General features: G+C 38.8%; 2 non-coding genes across 2 annotated transcripts; one reads left to right on the top strand and one right to left on the bottom strand.

The window, feature by feature from the left end:
* Positions 1–925: 925 nt before the first annotated feature.
* On the top strand, positions 926–1,029 carry LOC130947991 (small nucleolar RNA R71). The gene has a single exon (XR_009072895.1). It is a non-coding gene; the product is annotated as a small nucleolar RNA R71 (small nucleolar RNA).
* Positions 1,030–12,184: 11,155 nt separating this feature from the next.
* LOC130948744 (small nucleolar RNA R71) lies at positions 12,185–12,289 on the bottom strand. The gene has a single exon (XR_009073183.1). It is a non-coding gene; the product is annotated as a small nucleolar RNA R71 (small nucleolar RNA).
* Positions 12,290–17,300: the final 5,011 nt, after the last annotated feature.

Genomic DNA, 17,300 nt, shown 5'->3' with positions numbered 1-17,300 from the left:
CATAAATGGCAAAAGGAGATTTAATGGAATCTCTATGGTCTCTATATGAGCCTCAGATTCCTTTGGATCCTTAATAGGAAACTCCTTCTTGCTTGAGAGACGTCCCAGGAAGTCTTCCTCACTAGGATTTTCGTCCTTCTCCTCCCTTGTGCATTCGGCCATATTGATCACATCAATGGCCTTGCACTCTCCTTTTGGATTCTCTTCTGTATTGCTTGGGAGAATATTGGGAGGAGTTTCAATGACTTTCTTACTCAGCTGGCCCACTTGTGCCTCCAGATTTCTGATGGAGGATCTTGTTTCACTCATGAAACTGAAAGTGGCCTTTGACAGATCAGAGACTAGATTGGCTAAATTAGAAGTGTTTTGTTCAGAATTCTCTGTCTGTTGTTGAGAAGATGATGGAAAAGGCTTGCTATTGCTCAGCCTATTGCGTCCACCATTGTTAAAGCCTTGTTGAGGCTTCTGTTGATCCTTCCATGAGAAATTTGGATGATTTCTCCATGATGAGTTATAGGTGTTTCCATAAGGTTCACCCATGTAATTTACCTCTGCTATTGCAGGGTTCTCAGGATCATAAGCTTCTTCAGAAGCTACCTCTTTAGTACTATTGGATGCATTTTGCCATCCATTCAGACTTTGAGAAATCATGTTAACTTGCTGAGTCAACACTTTGTTCTGAGCCAATATGGCATTCAGAGCATCAATTTCAAGAACTCCCTTCCTCTGAGGTGTCCCATTATTCACGAAATTCCTCTCAGAGGTGTACATGAACTGGTTTTTTGCAACCATGTCAATGAGTTCTTGAGCTTCTGCAGGTGTTTTCTTTAGGTGGATGGATCCACCTGCAGAATGGTCCAATGACATTTTCGAAAACTCAGATGGACCATAATAGAATATATCTAATATGGTCCATTCTGAAAATATGTCAGATGGACACCTTTTAGTCAACTGCTTGTATCTTTCCCAAGCTTCATAGATGGATTCACCATCTTTTTGTTTGAAGGTTTGAACATCCACTCTAAGCTTGCTCAGCTTTTGAGGAGGAAAGAATTTATCCAAGAAGGCAGTGACCAGCTTATCCCAGGAGTCCAGGCTATCTTTAGGTTGTGAGTCCAACCATATTCTAGCTCTGTCTCTTACAGCAAAGGGGAAAAGCATGAGCCTGTAGACTTCAGAATCAACTCCATTCGTCTTAACAGTCTCACAAATCTACAAGAACTCAGTTAAAAACTGGTAAGGATCTTCAGATGGAAGTCCATAAAACTTGCAGTTCTGTTGCATTAAAGCAACTAGTTGAGGCTTAAGCTCAAAATTGTTGGCTCCAATGGCAGGAATAGAGATGCTTCCGCCATCAAACTTGGACGTTGGTTTTGTGAAGTCACCAAGCATTCTCCTTGCATTATTGTTGTTGGGTTCGGCTGCCATCTCCTTCTCTTGTTCGAAAATTTCTGAAAGGTTACCTTTAGATTGTTGTAATTTAGCTTCTCTTAGTTTTCTCTTCAGAGTCCTTTCAGGTTCGGGATCAATTTCAACAAGAGTGCCTTTTTCCTTGTTCCTGCTCATATGAAAGAGAAGAAAACAAGAAAAGAAGAGGAATCCTTTATGTCACAGTATATAGATTCCTTTATGTTAGTAGAAGAAGAAAGGGGGGAAGAGTGAAGAAGAATGAATAGTCTGTATAAAGAGTAAGGATAGGGGAGGTGATAAGAGATGAAGAGAGGTGAAGAGAAGTATTAGTAAATAAATAATTAAATAGAAGAAGAAAAGAGAGGGAGAATTTCGAAAATAATTTTGAAAAAGAGGTTAGTATTTTCGAAAATTAAAGATAAGATAAGATTAAAATTAAAATTTAAAACAATTAATTAATTAGAAAGAATTTTTGAAAAAGAGATGAGATATTTTCAAAAATTAGAGAGGGAAAAGTAGTTAGGTGGTTTTTGAAAAAGATAAGAAACAAACAAAAAGTCAAATAGTTAGTTGAAAAAGATATTAAAATCAAATTTGAAAAGATAAGAAGATAAGAAGTTAGATAAGATATTTGAAATCAAAATTTTGAAAAAGATAAAATTTTGAAAAAGATAAGATATAAAAGATATGATAAGATATGTTTGAAAAAGATTTTAATTTTAAAATTAAAATTTAATTACTTCACTAACAAGAAACTACAAGATAAGATTCTAGAATTTAAAGATTGAACCTTTCTTAACAAGAAAGTAACAAACTTCAAATTTTTGAACCAATCACATTAATTGTTGGTGAATTTTCAAAAATTTGATATAAAGATAAGAAAAAGATTTTGAAAATATTTTGAAAAAGATTTTTGAAATTTTCGAAAAATAGAAAAAAAATGAAAAAGATATAATTTTTGAAAAAGATTTTAAAAAGATAAAATTTTTAAAATTGAAAATTTGACTTGACTTGTAAGAAACAACTAATTTTTAAAAATTTTTGCCCAAGTCAACCCAAAATTTCGAAAATTTGGAGGGAAATAAGGAAAAGATATTTTTTGATTTTTTTGAATTTTTAATGATGAGAGAGAAAAACAACAAAAATGACTCACAACATGAAAATTATGAATCAAAACTCATGATGCATGCAAGAACACTATGAATGTCAAGATGAACACCAAGAACACTTTGAAGATCATGATGAACATCAAGAACATAATTTTGAAAAATTTTTGATGCAAAGAAAACATGCAAGACACCAAACTTAGAAATCTTTAATGCATGGACTCTAACAAACGAAAAATGCATATGAAAAACAACAAACAACAAAAAACAAGAAATCATCAAGATCAAACAAGAGGATTTACCAAGAACAACTTGAAGATCATGAAGAACACTATGAATGCATGGAGTTTTCGAAAAATGCAAGAAAAATTTTTTAAAGCATGCAATTGACACCAAACTTAAAAATTGACTTAAGACTCAAACAAGAAACACAAAATATTTTTGGTTTTTATGATTTTCTAATTTTTTTGTATTTTTATTAATTTTTTTTCGAAAATATTCTTTAGAAAAACGAAAATAAGAGAAAAATTTTGAAAACTTTTTGAAAAGAAAATAAAAAGAAAATTACCTAATCTGAGCAACAGGATGAACCGTCAGTTGTCCATACTCGAACAATCCCCGGCAACGGCGCCAAAAACTTGGTGGACGAAATTGTGATTCGTTCTCTTTGTATTTGCATGAGATTTAAATATTGGCTCTATCAAAAATACACCAAAGAGATCATGGTATGATGAATTGGGATCCTGGTAATGGCACGTGTGATCACAACTCCGTTCAACTTAACCAGCAAGTGTACTGGGTCATCCAAGTAATACCTTACGTGAGTAAGGGTCGATCCCACAGAGATTGTTGGTATGAAGCAAGCTATGGTCCCCTTGTAAATCTCAGTTAGGCAGATTAAATGGTTTATGATAAGTTCGAAAATAAATAATAAACAGAAAATAAAATAGGATAGAAATACTTATGTAAATCAAAAGTGGGAATTTCAGATAGGCGTATGGATATGCTGTGCTCCTCTTGAATCTCTACTTTCTTATTACATTCATCCAATCCTTCTTAATCCTTTCCATGGCAAGCTGTATGTAGGGCATCACCGTCGTCATTGGCTACTTTTCATCCTCTCGGGAAAATGGTCCTATGCGCTGTCACTGCATGGCTAATCGTCTGGAGGCATCACCCATGTCGATGGCTACATCCCATCCTCTCAGTGAAAAGGGTCCAAATGCTCTGTCACAGCACGGCTATTCATCTGTCGGTTCTCAATCAGGTTGGAATAGAATCCCTTGATTCTTTTGCGTCTGTCACTAACGCCCAGCCTTCAGGAGTTTGAAGCTCATCAGGGTCATTCAATACCGGAATCCTACTCGGAATACCACAGACAAGGTTAGACTTTTCGGATTCCCAGATTCCTACTCGGAATACCACAGACAAGGTTAGACTTTTCGGATTCCCATGAATGCCGCCATCTATCTAGCTTATACCACGAAGATTCTGTTGGGGGAATCTAAGAGATATGCGCCCGGCCTAAGGTAGAACCGAAGTGGTTGTCAGTCACGCGCGTTCATAGGTGAGAATGATGATGAGTATCACAGATCATCACATTCATCAAGTTTGAAGTGCAACGTATATCTTGGAATAAGAATAAAAGAGAATTGAATAGAAAGTAATGGTAATTGTATTGAAACTTGAGGTACAGCAGAGCTCCACACCCTTAATCTATGGTGTGCAGAAACTCCACCGTTGAAAATACATAAGTGAAAGGTTCAGGCATGGCCGAATGGCCAGCCCCCTAAAATGTGATCAATAGCCTCTTAAGATGAAGAATAAAACAAAACTGAGACCAACGATGTCTAATACAATAGTAACTTATCCTATTTATACTAGACTAGCTACTAGGGTTTACATGAGTAAGTAATTGATGCATAAATCCACTTTCGGGGCCCACTTGGTGTATGTTTGAGCTGAGCTTGATCTATCCACGAGCTGAGGCTTCTCTTGGAGTTGAACGCCGAGTTATAACGTGTTTTGGGTGTTCAACTCCAGGTCGTGGCGTGTTTCTGGCGTTTAACTCTAGACAGCAACATGTAATTGGCGTTGAGCGCCAATTTACGTCGTCAATTCCCGAATAAAGTATGGACTATTATATATTGTTGGAAAGCTCTGGAGGTCTACTTTCCAACGCCGTTAAGAGCGCACCATTTGGAGTTCTGTAGCTCCAGAAAATCTATTTCGAGTGTAGGAAGGTCAGATTCCAACAGCATTAGCAGTCCTTTGTCAGCTTCCTTCTCAGAGTTTTGCTCAAGTCCCTCAATTTCAGCCAGAAATTACCTGAAATTACAGAAAAACACACAAACTCATAGTAAAGTCCAGAAATGTGAATTTAACATAAAAACTAATGAAAACATCCCTAAAAGTAGTTTGAACTTACTAAAAACTACCTAAAAACAATGCCAAAAAGCGTATAAATTATCCGCTCATCATCTACCCTTCCTGTAAGTGATGGGTTTGATTTTTCCGGTGACCCATTCGCAAAATCTTCCCCAAATATCCCTCTAATGTCCATTGCTTCTTCTTCTACTACCTCCATGCTGCTCCAACCCTTCCTGTAGGTGATGCCGTTGATTTTTCCGGCGACTCACTCCTAAAACCTTCCCCAAATTCCCCTGTAATGTCAACAGCTTTCTCTTCTACCTCACTGCTCCTCCAACCGTTCCTGTAAGTGATGCATTTGATTTTTTCGGTGATCCACTCATAAAACCTTCCCCAAATACCGCTGTAATGTCCACAGCCTCTTCTTCTACCACATTCCTCTGATTTCTTCGGTGACTCATCATCAGGGACATATTTTTCTGAACCCTGTCAAAGACCCCTGCCTACCGCTTCTTTGTCTAGGGTTACGCGGGTGTCCTTTTCTGTGATTCATAGGCAGAGTGAAGTATTTTTGAAATCGTCGAAGAACGTAACTCATCCCCTTGCCAAGAACGGTTCTGGCGACCCACGTGCAAAACCCTCTTGAAAAATCATTGTAAGGCCTACTGCTTCTTCTTCTAGCTAATTTGTTTGTTTTTGTTATTAATTTTCACAACCAATTTTGTGTAATTTGTTCTGTTATTCACTTTCTTTAATCACCGTTGATCAAAGCAGATTATTTCAATTTTGAATGCAATAGTTGATAATAGTTGTTCATGGTTGTGTTAAATGTTAATCAGATTATTGGCCAGTGATGCATGCTCCTCAAACATAAGACGAGGCAGAGGCGAAGCCGGCGGACAATAGGAACTGATAGCTGGATATGCAAGTTCAAGTTCGCTACAACCTGGGGATGTAAAAGATGGTGTGGCCCCAAAATGCTTCTGCGAAAAATATGCCTTATGTTACATGTCGAAGACAGACACCAACCCAAATAGGCTATATTTTGGATGCCCATTGTTAAAGGTAAGCACGCAATTCTTCATCCACTAAGTTTATGCTAAAATTGGGTAAATTTTGAATTTTTGGAGTGGAGGTTTAGAATATAGATTTTGATTATTTTTCCTAGCTCAAGTTGTTGTGGATGTGATTTTGAATTGTTTGGAATGGCATGCCTATTGGTTATGGAAATGATTTGATTTTGTAAGCAATTTGCTGTTAAATTGGGTTGATATTGTATATGATTTGATATTGGTGCTGGTTAATTTTGAAGAATGATTGAAAACTGGAAAAAAATTGATTTATTAAAAATAGATCTACCTAGATTAAAAATGTTGATTGTGACATGAATTGACATGGAACCTGATCTGATATAAAAAATGGCTTAAAAATTTGAAAGGATTTTTTAGATTTAGCCTTTAGAGATTAATTACAGTGACATATATGGATTAGATTGAATTGGAGTGTTTTGTACCACCATACATTCATTGTGTTCTATTTGATTTAGGTGGCAGAAGCACATTGCAAATTCTTTCTCTGGGTTGATGACCATGGTGCACGAAATTGTGATCACACTTTTCACAACTCCGCACAACTAACCAGCAAGTGTACTGGGTTGTCCAAGTAATACCTTATGTGAGTAAGGGTCGATCCCACGGAGATTGCCGGCTTGAAGCAAGCTATGGTTATTTTGTAAATCTCAGTCAGGCAGATTCAAATGGTCATGAGGTTTTGATAATTAAAAGGTAAATAAAACGGAAAATAACATAGAGATACTTATGTAATTCATTGGTGGGAATTTCAGATAAGCGTTTGGAGATGCTTTGTTGCTTCTGAACCTCTACTTCTCTATTGCTTCCATCCAATCATGCGCACTCCCTTCTATGGCAAGCTGTAAGTTGGTGGATCACCGTTGTCAATGGCTACCATCCGTCCTCTCAGTAAAAATGGTCCGGCTACGGTTCTCACTACAGGGCTAATCATCTGTTAGTTTTCACTTGTGTCGGAATAAGATCCATTGATCCTTTTGCGTACTATCACTGCGCCCAACAGTCGCGAGTTTGAAGCTCGTCACAGTTATCCTCTCCCAGATCCTACTCGGAATACCACAGACAAGGTTTAGACTTTCCGAATCTCAGGAATGCTGCCAATTATTTCTATCCTATACCATGAAGGTTCTAATCTCAATGATTTGAATGCTCTGTTGTTAGGATATGCTAGTCAAACACATAGATCAGAGACTGGTGCGCGAAATTGTGAACAATACTTTTTCACAACTCTCATAATCCCCGGTCATGAACTCCAAGAACTTGGTAGCTCAATCCCATGGCATTACACAACTTCGCACAACTAACCAGCAAGTGCACTGGGTCGTCCAAGTAATACCTTACGTGAGTAAGGGTCGATCCCACGGAGATTGTTAGTATTGAAGCAAGCTATGGTCATCTTGCAAATCTTAGTCAGGCAGACTCAGATGTATATGGTGATGAACGAAAATAACATAAAAGATAAAGATAGAGATACTTATGTAATTCATTGGTAGGAACTTCAGATAAGCGCATGAAGATGCCTTCCCTTCCGTCTCTCTGCTTTCCTACTGTCTTCATCCAATCCTTCTTACTCCTTTCCATGGCAAGCTCGTGTAGGGTTTCACCGTTGTCAATGGCTACCTCCCATCCTCTCAGTGAAAGCGATTGCATATGCTCTGTCACAGCATAGCGGAATTCAGCTGTCGGTTCTCGGTCAGGCCGGAATAATATCCATTGATACTTTTGCGTCTGTCACTAACGCCCCGCCTGCTAGGAGTTTGAAGCACGTCACAGTCATTCAGTCATTGAATCCTACTCAGAACACCACAGACAAGGTTAGACCTTCCGGATTCTCTTGAATGCTGCCATCAGTTCTCGCCTATACCACGAAGACTCTGATCTCACGGAATGGTTGGCTCGTTTGTCAGGCGAGCACTCGGTTGTCAGGCGATCAACCATGCATCGTGCCATCAGGAATCCAAGAGATATTCACTAGAGCCTTGGTTGCTTGTAGAACAAGAGTGGTTGTCAGTCACCTTGTTCATAAGTGAGAATGATGATGAGTGTCACGGATCATCACATTCATCAAGTTGAAGAACAAGTGATATCTTAGAACAAGAACAAGCGGAATTGAATGGAAGAACAATAGTAATTGCATTAATACTCGAGGTACAGCAGAGCTCACACCTTAATCTATGGTGTGTAGAAACTCCACCGTTGAAAATACATAAGCATAAGGTCTAGGCATGGCCGAATGGCCAGCCTCCCAAAGTGAGTTCAATCATAAAACATGATCAAAAGCTCCCTAATACAATAGTAAAAGGTCCTATTTATAGAAAACTAGTAGCCTAGGGTGTACAGAGATGAGTAAATGACATAAAAATCCACTTCCGGGCCCACTTGGTGTGTGCTTGGGCTGAGCAATGAAGCAATTTCGTGTAGAGACTCTTCTTGGAGTTAAACGCCAGCTTTTGTGCCAGTTTGGGCGTTTAACTCCAATTTGGGTGCCAGTTCCAGCGTTTAACGCTGGGATTTCTTGAGGTGACTTTGAACGCCGGTTTGGGCCATCAAATCTTGAGCAAAGTATGGACTATCATATATTGCTGGAAAGCCCAGGATGTCTACTTTCCAACGCCGTTGAGAGCTCGCCAATTGGGCTTCTGTAGCTCCAGAAAATCCACTTCGAGTGCAGGGAGGTCAGAATCCAACAGCATCTGCAGTCCTTTTCAGTCTCTGAATCAGATTTTTGCTCAGGTCCCTCAATTTCAGCCAGAAAATACCTGAAATCACAGAAAAACACACAAACTCATAGTAAATTCCAGAAAAGTAAATTTTAACTAAAAACTAATAAAAATATACTAAAAACTCAACTAAAACTACCAAAAACATACTAAAAACAATGCCAAAAAGTGTATAAATTATCCGCTCATCAGAGACCCAAGAGAATACACTCCAGCTGGCATCCAATGACTACATTGAACATCATGTAGACCGCTTGTAGTTGTCAGGCACGCGGATCTTGGCTAAGAGAGTACTGAAGATAGTGGGTGATTGTCACGGGTCACCCCTTCAGTCTGACTTAACTAAATTAAGTACAAGAGTATATGATGCCAGGGCATCTAGGCCAGTTTCACTGACCTTTTCTTTACTGTTTTAGGGTAGTTTCATGCATTTTCTTAGTGAATAAGGCAAGTTTTGGGTGAAAATACACTTACACCTTCATTTAAGCAACTATTGTGAATTTTGCATGATTTCATGAGATTTTTGCCAGAATTGCTTTATAACTTGAAGATGCATAATCTGATGACTTTGGCTAGAGCTTTGATGCACTTTAATTGCTTGATTTCAGGACAAATGAAGCATGGAAGAACCACGTTAGCATTCACGTTAACTTAGTTAACGTGACTACTAACGTGGGATGGCAAAGAGCTTGCAATGTTAATGAGAAAAGTGATCACCAATAACGCCTGCGAAGCCATTCATAGCTTACGTTAAGAGCCACGTTAACTAAGTTAACGTGGTACTTAACGTAGAAGAAAAAGAGGACTCCACGTTAACGAGAAACATGAACTCCAATAATGTTTCTCCTCAATGTTGGTGGTAAAAGTGAACACCACTAACATTGGGAAACTAGGCAATGCCCCACGTTAAGAGTCACGTTAACTTAGTTAACGTGAACTCTAATGTGGAAGAGGATCAACAACGCCAACGTTAGTGACACTCACTTTTGTCACTAACGTTGGATCATTAGCATTGCCTGCGTTAACTTTCACGTTAAGATTGTTAACGTGAAAGTTAACGTGGAGTTAGGTTCAAAGAACCAACGTTAGTGACACTTACTTTTGTCACTAACGTTGGGAGATGGCTTCATTACTACGTTAAAAGCCACGTTAACCTAGTTAACGTGGGTTCTAACGTAGGGACTTAAGGCAATTGGAGCGTTAGTGACAAAGGTGAGTGTCACTAACGCTCTCGAAGGTGATAGATACCCACGTAAAGAGCTACGTTAGCCAAGCTAACGTGAGATCTAACGTAGGGGCAAGAGGCAAGCAACGTTAATGGGAAAAGTGATTCCCATTAACGTTTGCGAAAAAGGGCACAAGCCAACCTTAATGGGAAAGGTGAGTCCCATTAACATTGGCCAAGGATTGAGTAGGAAACGTTAGAAGTCACGTTAAGATTTCTAACGTTGGGATTAATGTGGGTGTATAAGGGTGGAGCGTTAGTGGAAAAAGTGAATGCCACTAACGTTCTCGCACCCAAAATTTATTCAATGTTAATCTCACTAAATGCCCAAGCCTAATTCATATTTCTCTTCAAGCTGGGCCCACTAAAGATGAGAATTGCTTTAACTCAAGGTCCAGAGCCCACATCCAAGACTTGAAGTACTCACTAGAAGATCATGAGGAGTAGTATATATAGGAGTAGTTTTGAGCTAGAGAAGAGCTTAGCACTTTTGGGAACTACTCTCTGCATATTTACTTTTCTGTACTTCTAGCATGGGTTCTTCTTTTCTGCCATTTTTTATTCCTAGAGCTATGAACAACTAAACCCCTTTCATTGGGTTAGAGAGCTCTGTTGTAATTTGATGGATCAATTATAGTTTTCATTCTTCTTCTTCTTTCTTTTCTCTTGATCTTACTAGAAAGCTTTCGATCTTAATTCAATTGGTTAGTTGTCTTGGAAAAGAAACTCTCCATAATTGGATCTCCTTTGAACCTTGGAAAAGGGATGAGGAGATCATGCTAGAAATGCTTTCTCATGTTGGACCAAATTGGGGTTTGGATGGATATTGTGACATTTAATCCTCCCAACACTTTGATTTGGAAATACATGTGGTATAATCAGTGACCACACTTTTATCTCTTCCCATGAGCAATTAAATCATGGAATTGGACAATTGTTCAAGCTTAGAGAGATTGGATTGCCAAGGAATTGGGATCCAATCACTTAAGATTGCCAAGGAGATTAATGAATGCATTGATTAAGGAAGAGATGAGAATGAACTTGATCCGGAAAATGCAACATCTCCTAAACCCAATGATCTCCCCATTTCTGATCTTACCCATTCTATTTACTTTCTGCCATTTAATTTCCTGCTCATTACCCCAACTCCCCATTTAAGATTATGCACTTTAATTTCTGTTATTTACTTTCTAGTCATTTGAATTTCTGCATCTCAATCTCAATTCTGTTTAGCTCAACTAGCATATTCTTCTAACTAAAGTTGCTTGACGAATCAATCCTTGTGGGATTCGACCTCACTCTATTGTGAGTTTTACTTGATGACAATTTGGTATACTTGCCGAAGGGAAATTTATTGAGAGACAAGTTTTCATGCATCAAGTTTATGGCGCCGTTGCCGGGGATTGATTTTGAATCAACAATGATTAAGTTAGAAGATCACTAGATTGAGCATTTTTCTTATTTCGTTATTCGTTTTTTTATTATTCAGTCAATTTACCTTAGTTCGTTTTTAATTTCTTCCTCATCCCCTATACCCTCTCTATTTTCTGTTCTCTTTTTCTTTGTTGATCATAATTCAGCTCACTAACCCACTAACTGTTTGATAAATTGCATCACTCACACTAACAATTACTCTAACAAGAATAATCTTCAGTATACCTCCTGTTGTGCAATCTGTTTGTTGTATGACAGGGAGAAGAGAAGGAGTCTCAAAATCCTTTGATTCAGAACCTGAAAGAACCCTTTGGACGCTAAGAAGGGAGGCAAGAGGAAAAAGGATTATTGGTGCTGAGGAAGAGGAAGAATACTTTGAACCCAACATGAAAGAGAATTTGGAGAACAACCATGAAGAGGAGGCTCATAATCAAGGCCATGCCAACCGTGATGGGCAAGAAAGGAGGGTTTTAGGATCATATATCAATCCTAATCCTGGAAACTGTGGGAGTAGCATTCAGAAACCCACCATACATGCCAACAATTTCAAGTTAAAACCTCAGCTCATCACTTTGGTGCAAAATAATTGCTCATTTGGAGGAGGTGCTCAAGAAGACCCTAACCAACACTTGACCACCTTCTTGAGGATTTGTGACACGGTGAAGTCCAATGGAGTCCACCCTGATGTTTATAGGTTGCTCTTGTTCCCCTTTTCACTAAGGGACAAGGCATCTAAATGGCTTGAATCTTTCCCAAAGGAAAGCTTAACTAATTGGGGAAGAAGTGGTGAACAAGTTTTTAGCAAGATTTTATCCTCTTCAAAGGATTAATCGGCTAAGAACTGAGGTGCAGACTTTTAGACAACAAGATGGTGAGACACTTTATGAAGCATGGGAGAGATTCAAAGACTTGACAAGGAGATGCCCACCATAGATGTTTAATGAGTGGGTTCAACTTCACATCTTCTATGAAGGTCTTTCCTATGAATCAAAGAAGGTTGTGGATCATTCATCAAGAGGGTCTTTAAACAAGAAGAAAACCATTGAAGAAGCCATAGATGTCATTAAAACAGTTGCTGAGAATGACTATTTCTATGCTTCCGAAAGAAGCAACACTAGAGGAGTAATAGAGCTAAACCACATGGATGCCTTGCTAGCTCAAAATAAGATGATCACCAAACAGCTAGCAGATCTTACCAAGAAGGTAGAGGAGAACCAAATTGCAGCAGCCATCACTTCATCATCAGCTCAAGAAGGAGCAAACATAGGAGAAGAAGGTGACTGGGAGCAAGCCAACTATGTTGAAAACTCACCTAGACAAGTCCATGATCTATACTCCAAAACTTACAACTCTGGATGGAGGAATCACCCCAACTTTGGATGGGAAAATCAACAAGACCAGGGGCAAGATCAGAGACGCCACAACTTCAACTCCAACAACAATGCTACTCATTAAAACACCTCACAGAGATATTACCAACATCCATCTAACCAACCTTCTCAACCACCTAATCTCAACCCACCATCATTAACAGATGATAGGCTTTCAAAGATTGAGGCTCTACTTGAAAACATATGCAGAGAAGTCCAAGACAACAAAGTGTTTAAGGAAGAAGTGCGAGCTAATATCAAGAACCAAGGAGAAAACATCAAGAGATTGGAGTCCCAAGTAGGGTATCTATCTCAACAAATTCCCAAACCCACTGATGGATTCCCCAGTGATACAGAGAAGAATCCAAGAGGAGAAACAAAGAAAGTGAGATGGGAAGAATGCAAAATGATAACCACAAGTGATGAGGGGAGTATGAATGGAGTAGAACACCTTCAAAACAATCACAAAGAAAGCCAGGAGGAAGAAAGTTGTACAACTCAACTAACATCCCAAGAAGAGCTAAGGAAGAAGGATGTGTTGAACCCATATGCACCTTTTCCCCACAGGCTTAAAGGTGGTGTAGCAGGGAGAATGTACTCAAGGTTCCTTAATATGTTTGCATCTCTTGATGTAAATATACTATTCATTAGAGCCCTCCAGCAAATGCCTTTCTACATCAAGTATATAAAGGAGCTACTAGCCAGAAAGAGTCCATTGAAAGGTGGATAAACCATAAAGATGAACAAGGACTGCAGTGCCCTCATTCAACCAGGGGCACCTACAAAGAAGGAGGATCCAGGGAGTTTCCACATCCCTTGTGACTTGGGAGCAAGCTTTAAGTTTGGTGTTGTGATGCCAGGGCATCTAGGCCAGTTTCACTGACCTTTTCTTTACTGTTTTAGGGTAGTTTCATGCATTTTCTTAGTGAATAAGGCAAGTTTTGGGTGAAAATACACTTACACCTTCATTTAAGCAACTATTGTGAATTTTACATGATTTCATGAGATTTTTGCCAGAATTGCATGATAACTTAATGATGCATAATCTCATGACTTTGGCTAGAGCTTTGATGCACTTTAATTGCTTGATTTCAGGACAAATGAAGTATGGAAGAACCACGTTAGCATTCACGTTAACTTAGTTAACGTGACTACTAGCGTGGGATGGCAAACAGCTTGCAACGTTAATGAGAAAAGTGATCACCAATAACGCCTGCGAAGCCATTCATAGCTTACGTTAAGAGCCACGTTAACTAAGTTAACGTGGTACTTAACGTAGAAGAAAAAGAGGACTCCACGTTAATGAGAAACATGAACTCCAATAACGTTTCTCCTCAACGTTAGTGGTAAAAGTGAACACCACTAACGTTGGGAAACTAGGCAATGCCCCACGTTAAGAGTCACGTTAACTTAGTTAATGTGAACTCTAACATGGAAGAGGATCAACAACGCCAACGTTAGTGACACTCACTTTTGCCACTAACGTTGGATCATTAGCATTGCCTGCGTTAACTCTCATGTTAAGATTGTTAACGTGAAAGTTAACATGGAGTTAGGTTCAAAGAACCAACGTTAGTGACACTCACTTTTGTCACTAACGTTGGGAGATGGCTTCATTACTACGTTAAGAGCCACGTTAACTTAGTTAACGTGGGTTCTAACATAGGGATTTAAGGCAATTGGAGCGTTAGTGACAAAGGTGAGTGTCACTAACGCTCTCGAAGGTGATAGATACCCACGTAAAGAGCTACGTTAGCCAAGCTAACGTGAGATCTAACGTAGGGGCAAGAGGCAAGCAACGTTAATGGGAAAAGTGATTCCCATTAACGTTTGCAAAAAGGGGCACAAGCCAACGTTAATGGGAAAGGTGAGTCCCATTAACGTTGGCCAAGGATTGAGTAGGAAACGTTAGAAGTCACGTTAAGATTTCTAACGTTGGGATTAACGTGGGTGTATAAGGGTGGAACGTTAGTGGAAAAAGTGAATTCCACTAACGTTCTCACACCCAAAATGTATTCAACGTTAATCTCACTAAATGCCCAAGCCTAATTCATATTTCTCTGCAAGCTGGGCCCACTAAAGATGAGAATTGCTTCAACTCAAGGTCCAGAGCCCACATCCAAGACTTGAAGAACTCATTAGAAGATCATGAGGAGTAGTATATATAGGAGTAGTTTTGAACTAGAGAGGAGCTTAGCACTTTTGGAAACTACTCTCTGCATATTTACTTTTTTGTACTTCTAGCATGGGTTCTTCTTTTCTGCCATTTTTGATTCCTAGAGCTATGAACAACTAAACCCCTTTCATTGGGTTAGGGAGCTCTGTTGTAATTTGATGGATCAATTATAGTTTTCATTCTTTTTCTTCTTTCTTTTCTCTTGATCTTACTAGAAAGCTTTCGATCTTAATTCAATTGGTTAGTTGTCTTGGAAAAGAAACTCTCCATAATTGGATCTCCTTTGAACCTTGGAAAAGGGATGAGGAGATCATGCTAGAAATGCTTTCTCATGTTGGACTAAATTGGGGTTTGGATGGATATTGTGATATTTAATCCTCCCAACACTTTGATTTGGAAATACATGTGGTATAATCAGTGACCTCACTTTCATCTCTTCCCATGAGCAATTAAATCAAGGAATTGGGCAATTGTTTAAGCTTAGAGAGATTGGATTGCCAAGGAATTGGGATCCAATCACTTAAGATTGCCAAGGAGATTAATGAATGCATTAATTGAGGAAGAGATGAGAATGAACTTGATCCGAAAAATACAACATCTCCTAAACCCAATGATCTCCCCATTTATGATCTTACCCATTCTATTTACTTTCTGCCATTTAATTTCCTGCTCATTACCCCAACTCCCCATTTAAGATTCTGCACTTTAATTTCTATTATTTACTTTCTAGTCATTTAAATTTCTGCATCTCAATCTCAATTCTGTTTAGCTCAACTAGCATATTCTTCTAACTAAAGTTGCTTGACCAATCAATCCTTGTGGGATTCGACCTCACTCTATTGTGAGTTTTACTTGACGACAATTCGGTATACTTGCCGAAGGGAAATTTGTTGAGAGACAAGTTTTCATGCATCAGTATATCTTGGAGAAGAAGTAGGAATGAGTTGGAGGAAAAACAATAGTACTTGCATTAATTCATGAGGAACAGCAGAGCTCCTTACCTTAATCTATGAGGTGTAGAAACTCCACCGTTGAAAATACATAAGAACAAAAGGTCTAGGCATGGCCGAATGGCCAGCCTCCCAAATGGCATAAGAATTCGAAAACAAGGGAAGAAGACCTGATCAAAGGATCAAAAAGTGGTCCAAAGATATGAATACAATAGTAAGATGTGCTATTTATACTAAACTAGTAAATTATGTTTACAGAAAATGAGTAGATAGTGCAGAAATCTACTTCTGGGGCCCACTTGGTGTGTGTTTATACTGAGCTTTGAAGCTTTCATGTGCATAGGCCATCCTTGGAGTTAAACGCCAGCTTGGGTGCCAGTTTGGGCGTTTAACTCCAGATTTGGTGCCAGTTCTTGCGTTTTACACACCAGAAAAGGGTCAGAATCCAACAGCATCTGTAGTCCTTTATTAGCCTTTGAATCAGATTTTTGCTCAGGTCCCTCAATTTCAGCCAGAAAATACCTGAAATCATGAGATAACACACAAACTTATAATAAAGTCCAGAAATGTGATTTTTGCATAAAAACTAATAAAAATATACTAAAATGTAACTAAAACATACTAAAAACTACCTAAAAACAATGCCAAAACGCGTATAAATTATTCGCTCATCAGACCACATTGTAAGGGTCTTGCACTCTCTTTTGGATATGGTTATGGCCTTGCACTCTCTTTTGGGATTCTCTTCTGTATTGCTTGGGAGAGTACTAGGAGGAGTTTCAGTAACTCTTTTACTCAGCTGACCCACTTGTGCCTCCAAATTTCTGATGGAGGACCTTGTTTCATTCATGAAACTGAGAATGGTCTTAGATAGATCAGAGACTATGTTTGCTAAGCCAGAGAGGCTCTACTCAGAATTCTCTGTCTGTTGCTGAGAAGATGATGGAAAAGGTTTGCTATTGCCAAACTTATTTCTCCCACCATTATTGTTGTTGAAGCCTTGTTGAGGCTTCTGTTAATCCTTCCATGAGAAATTTGGATTATTCATCCATGCAGGATTATAGGTGTTTCCATAGTGTTCTCCTATGTAATTCACCTCTTCCATTGTAGGATTCTCAGGGTCATAAGCTTCTCCTTTAGAGGAGGCTTCTTTAGCACTGCTGGATGCATCTTGCAATCCAGTCAGATTCTGAGAAATCATATTGACTTGCTGAGTCAATATTTTCTTCTGAGCTAATATGGCATTTAGAGTATCAATCTCAAGAACTCCCTTCTTCTGAGTTATCCCATTATTCACAGGATTTCTTTTAGAAGTGTACATAAACTTGTTATTTGCAACCATCTCAATGAGTTCTTGGGCTTCTACAAGTGTTTTCAGATGAAGAGATCCACCAGCAGAATGGTCTATTGACATCTTGGACAACTCAGACAGACCATCATAGAATATACAT

Source organism: Arachis stenosperma, chromosome 1, assembly GCF_014773155.1.
Source record: "Arachis stenosperma cultivar V10309 chromosome 1, arast.V10309.gnm1.PFL2, whole genome shotgun sequence".
NCBI classification, from domain to species: Eukaryota; Viridiplantae; Streptophyta; class Magnoliopsida; order Fabales; family Fabaceae; genus Arachis; species Arachis stenosperma.
The sequence above is the reverse complement of the archived record's forward strand: the minus strand, read 5'-3'. Positions and strand labels throughout refer to the sequence as shown.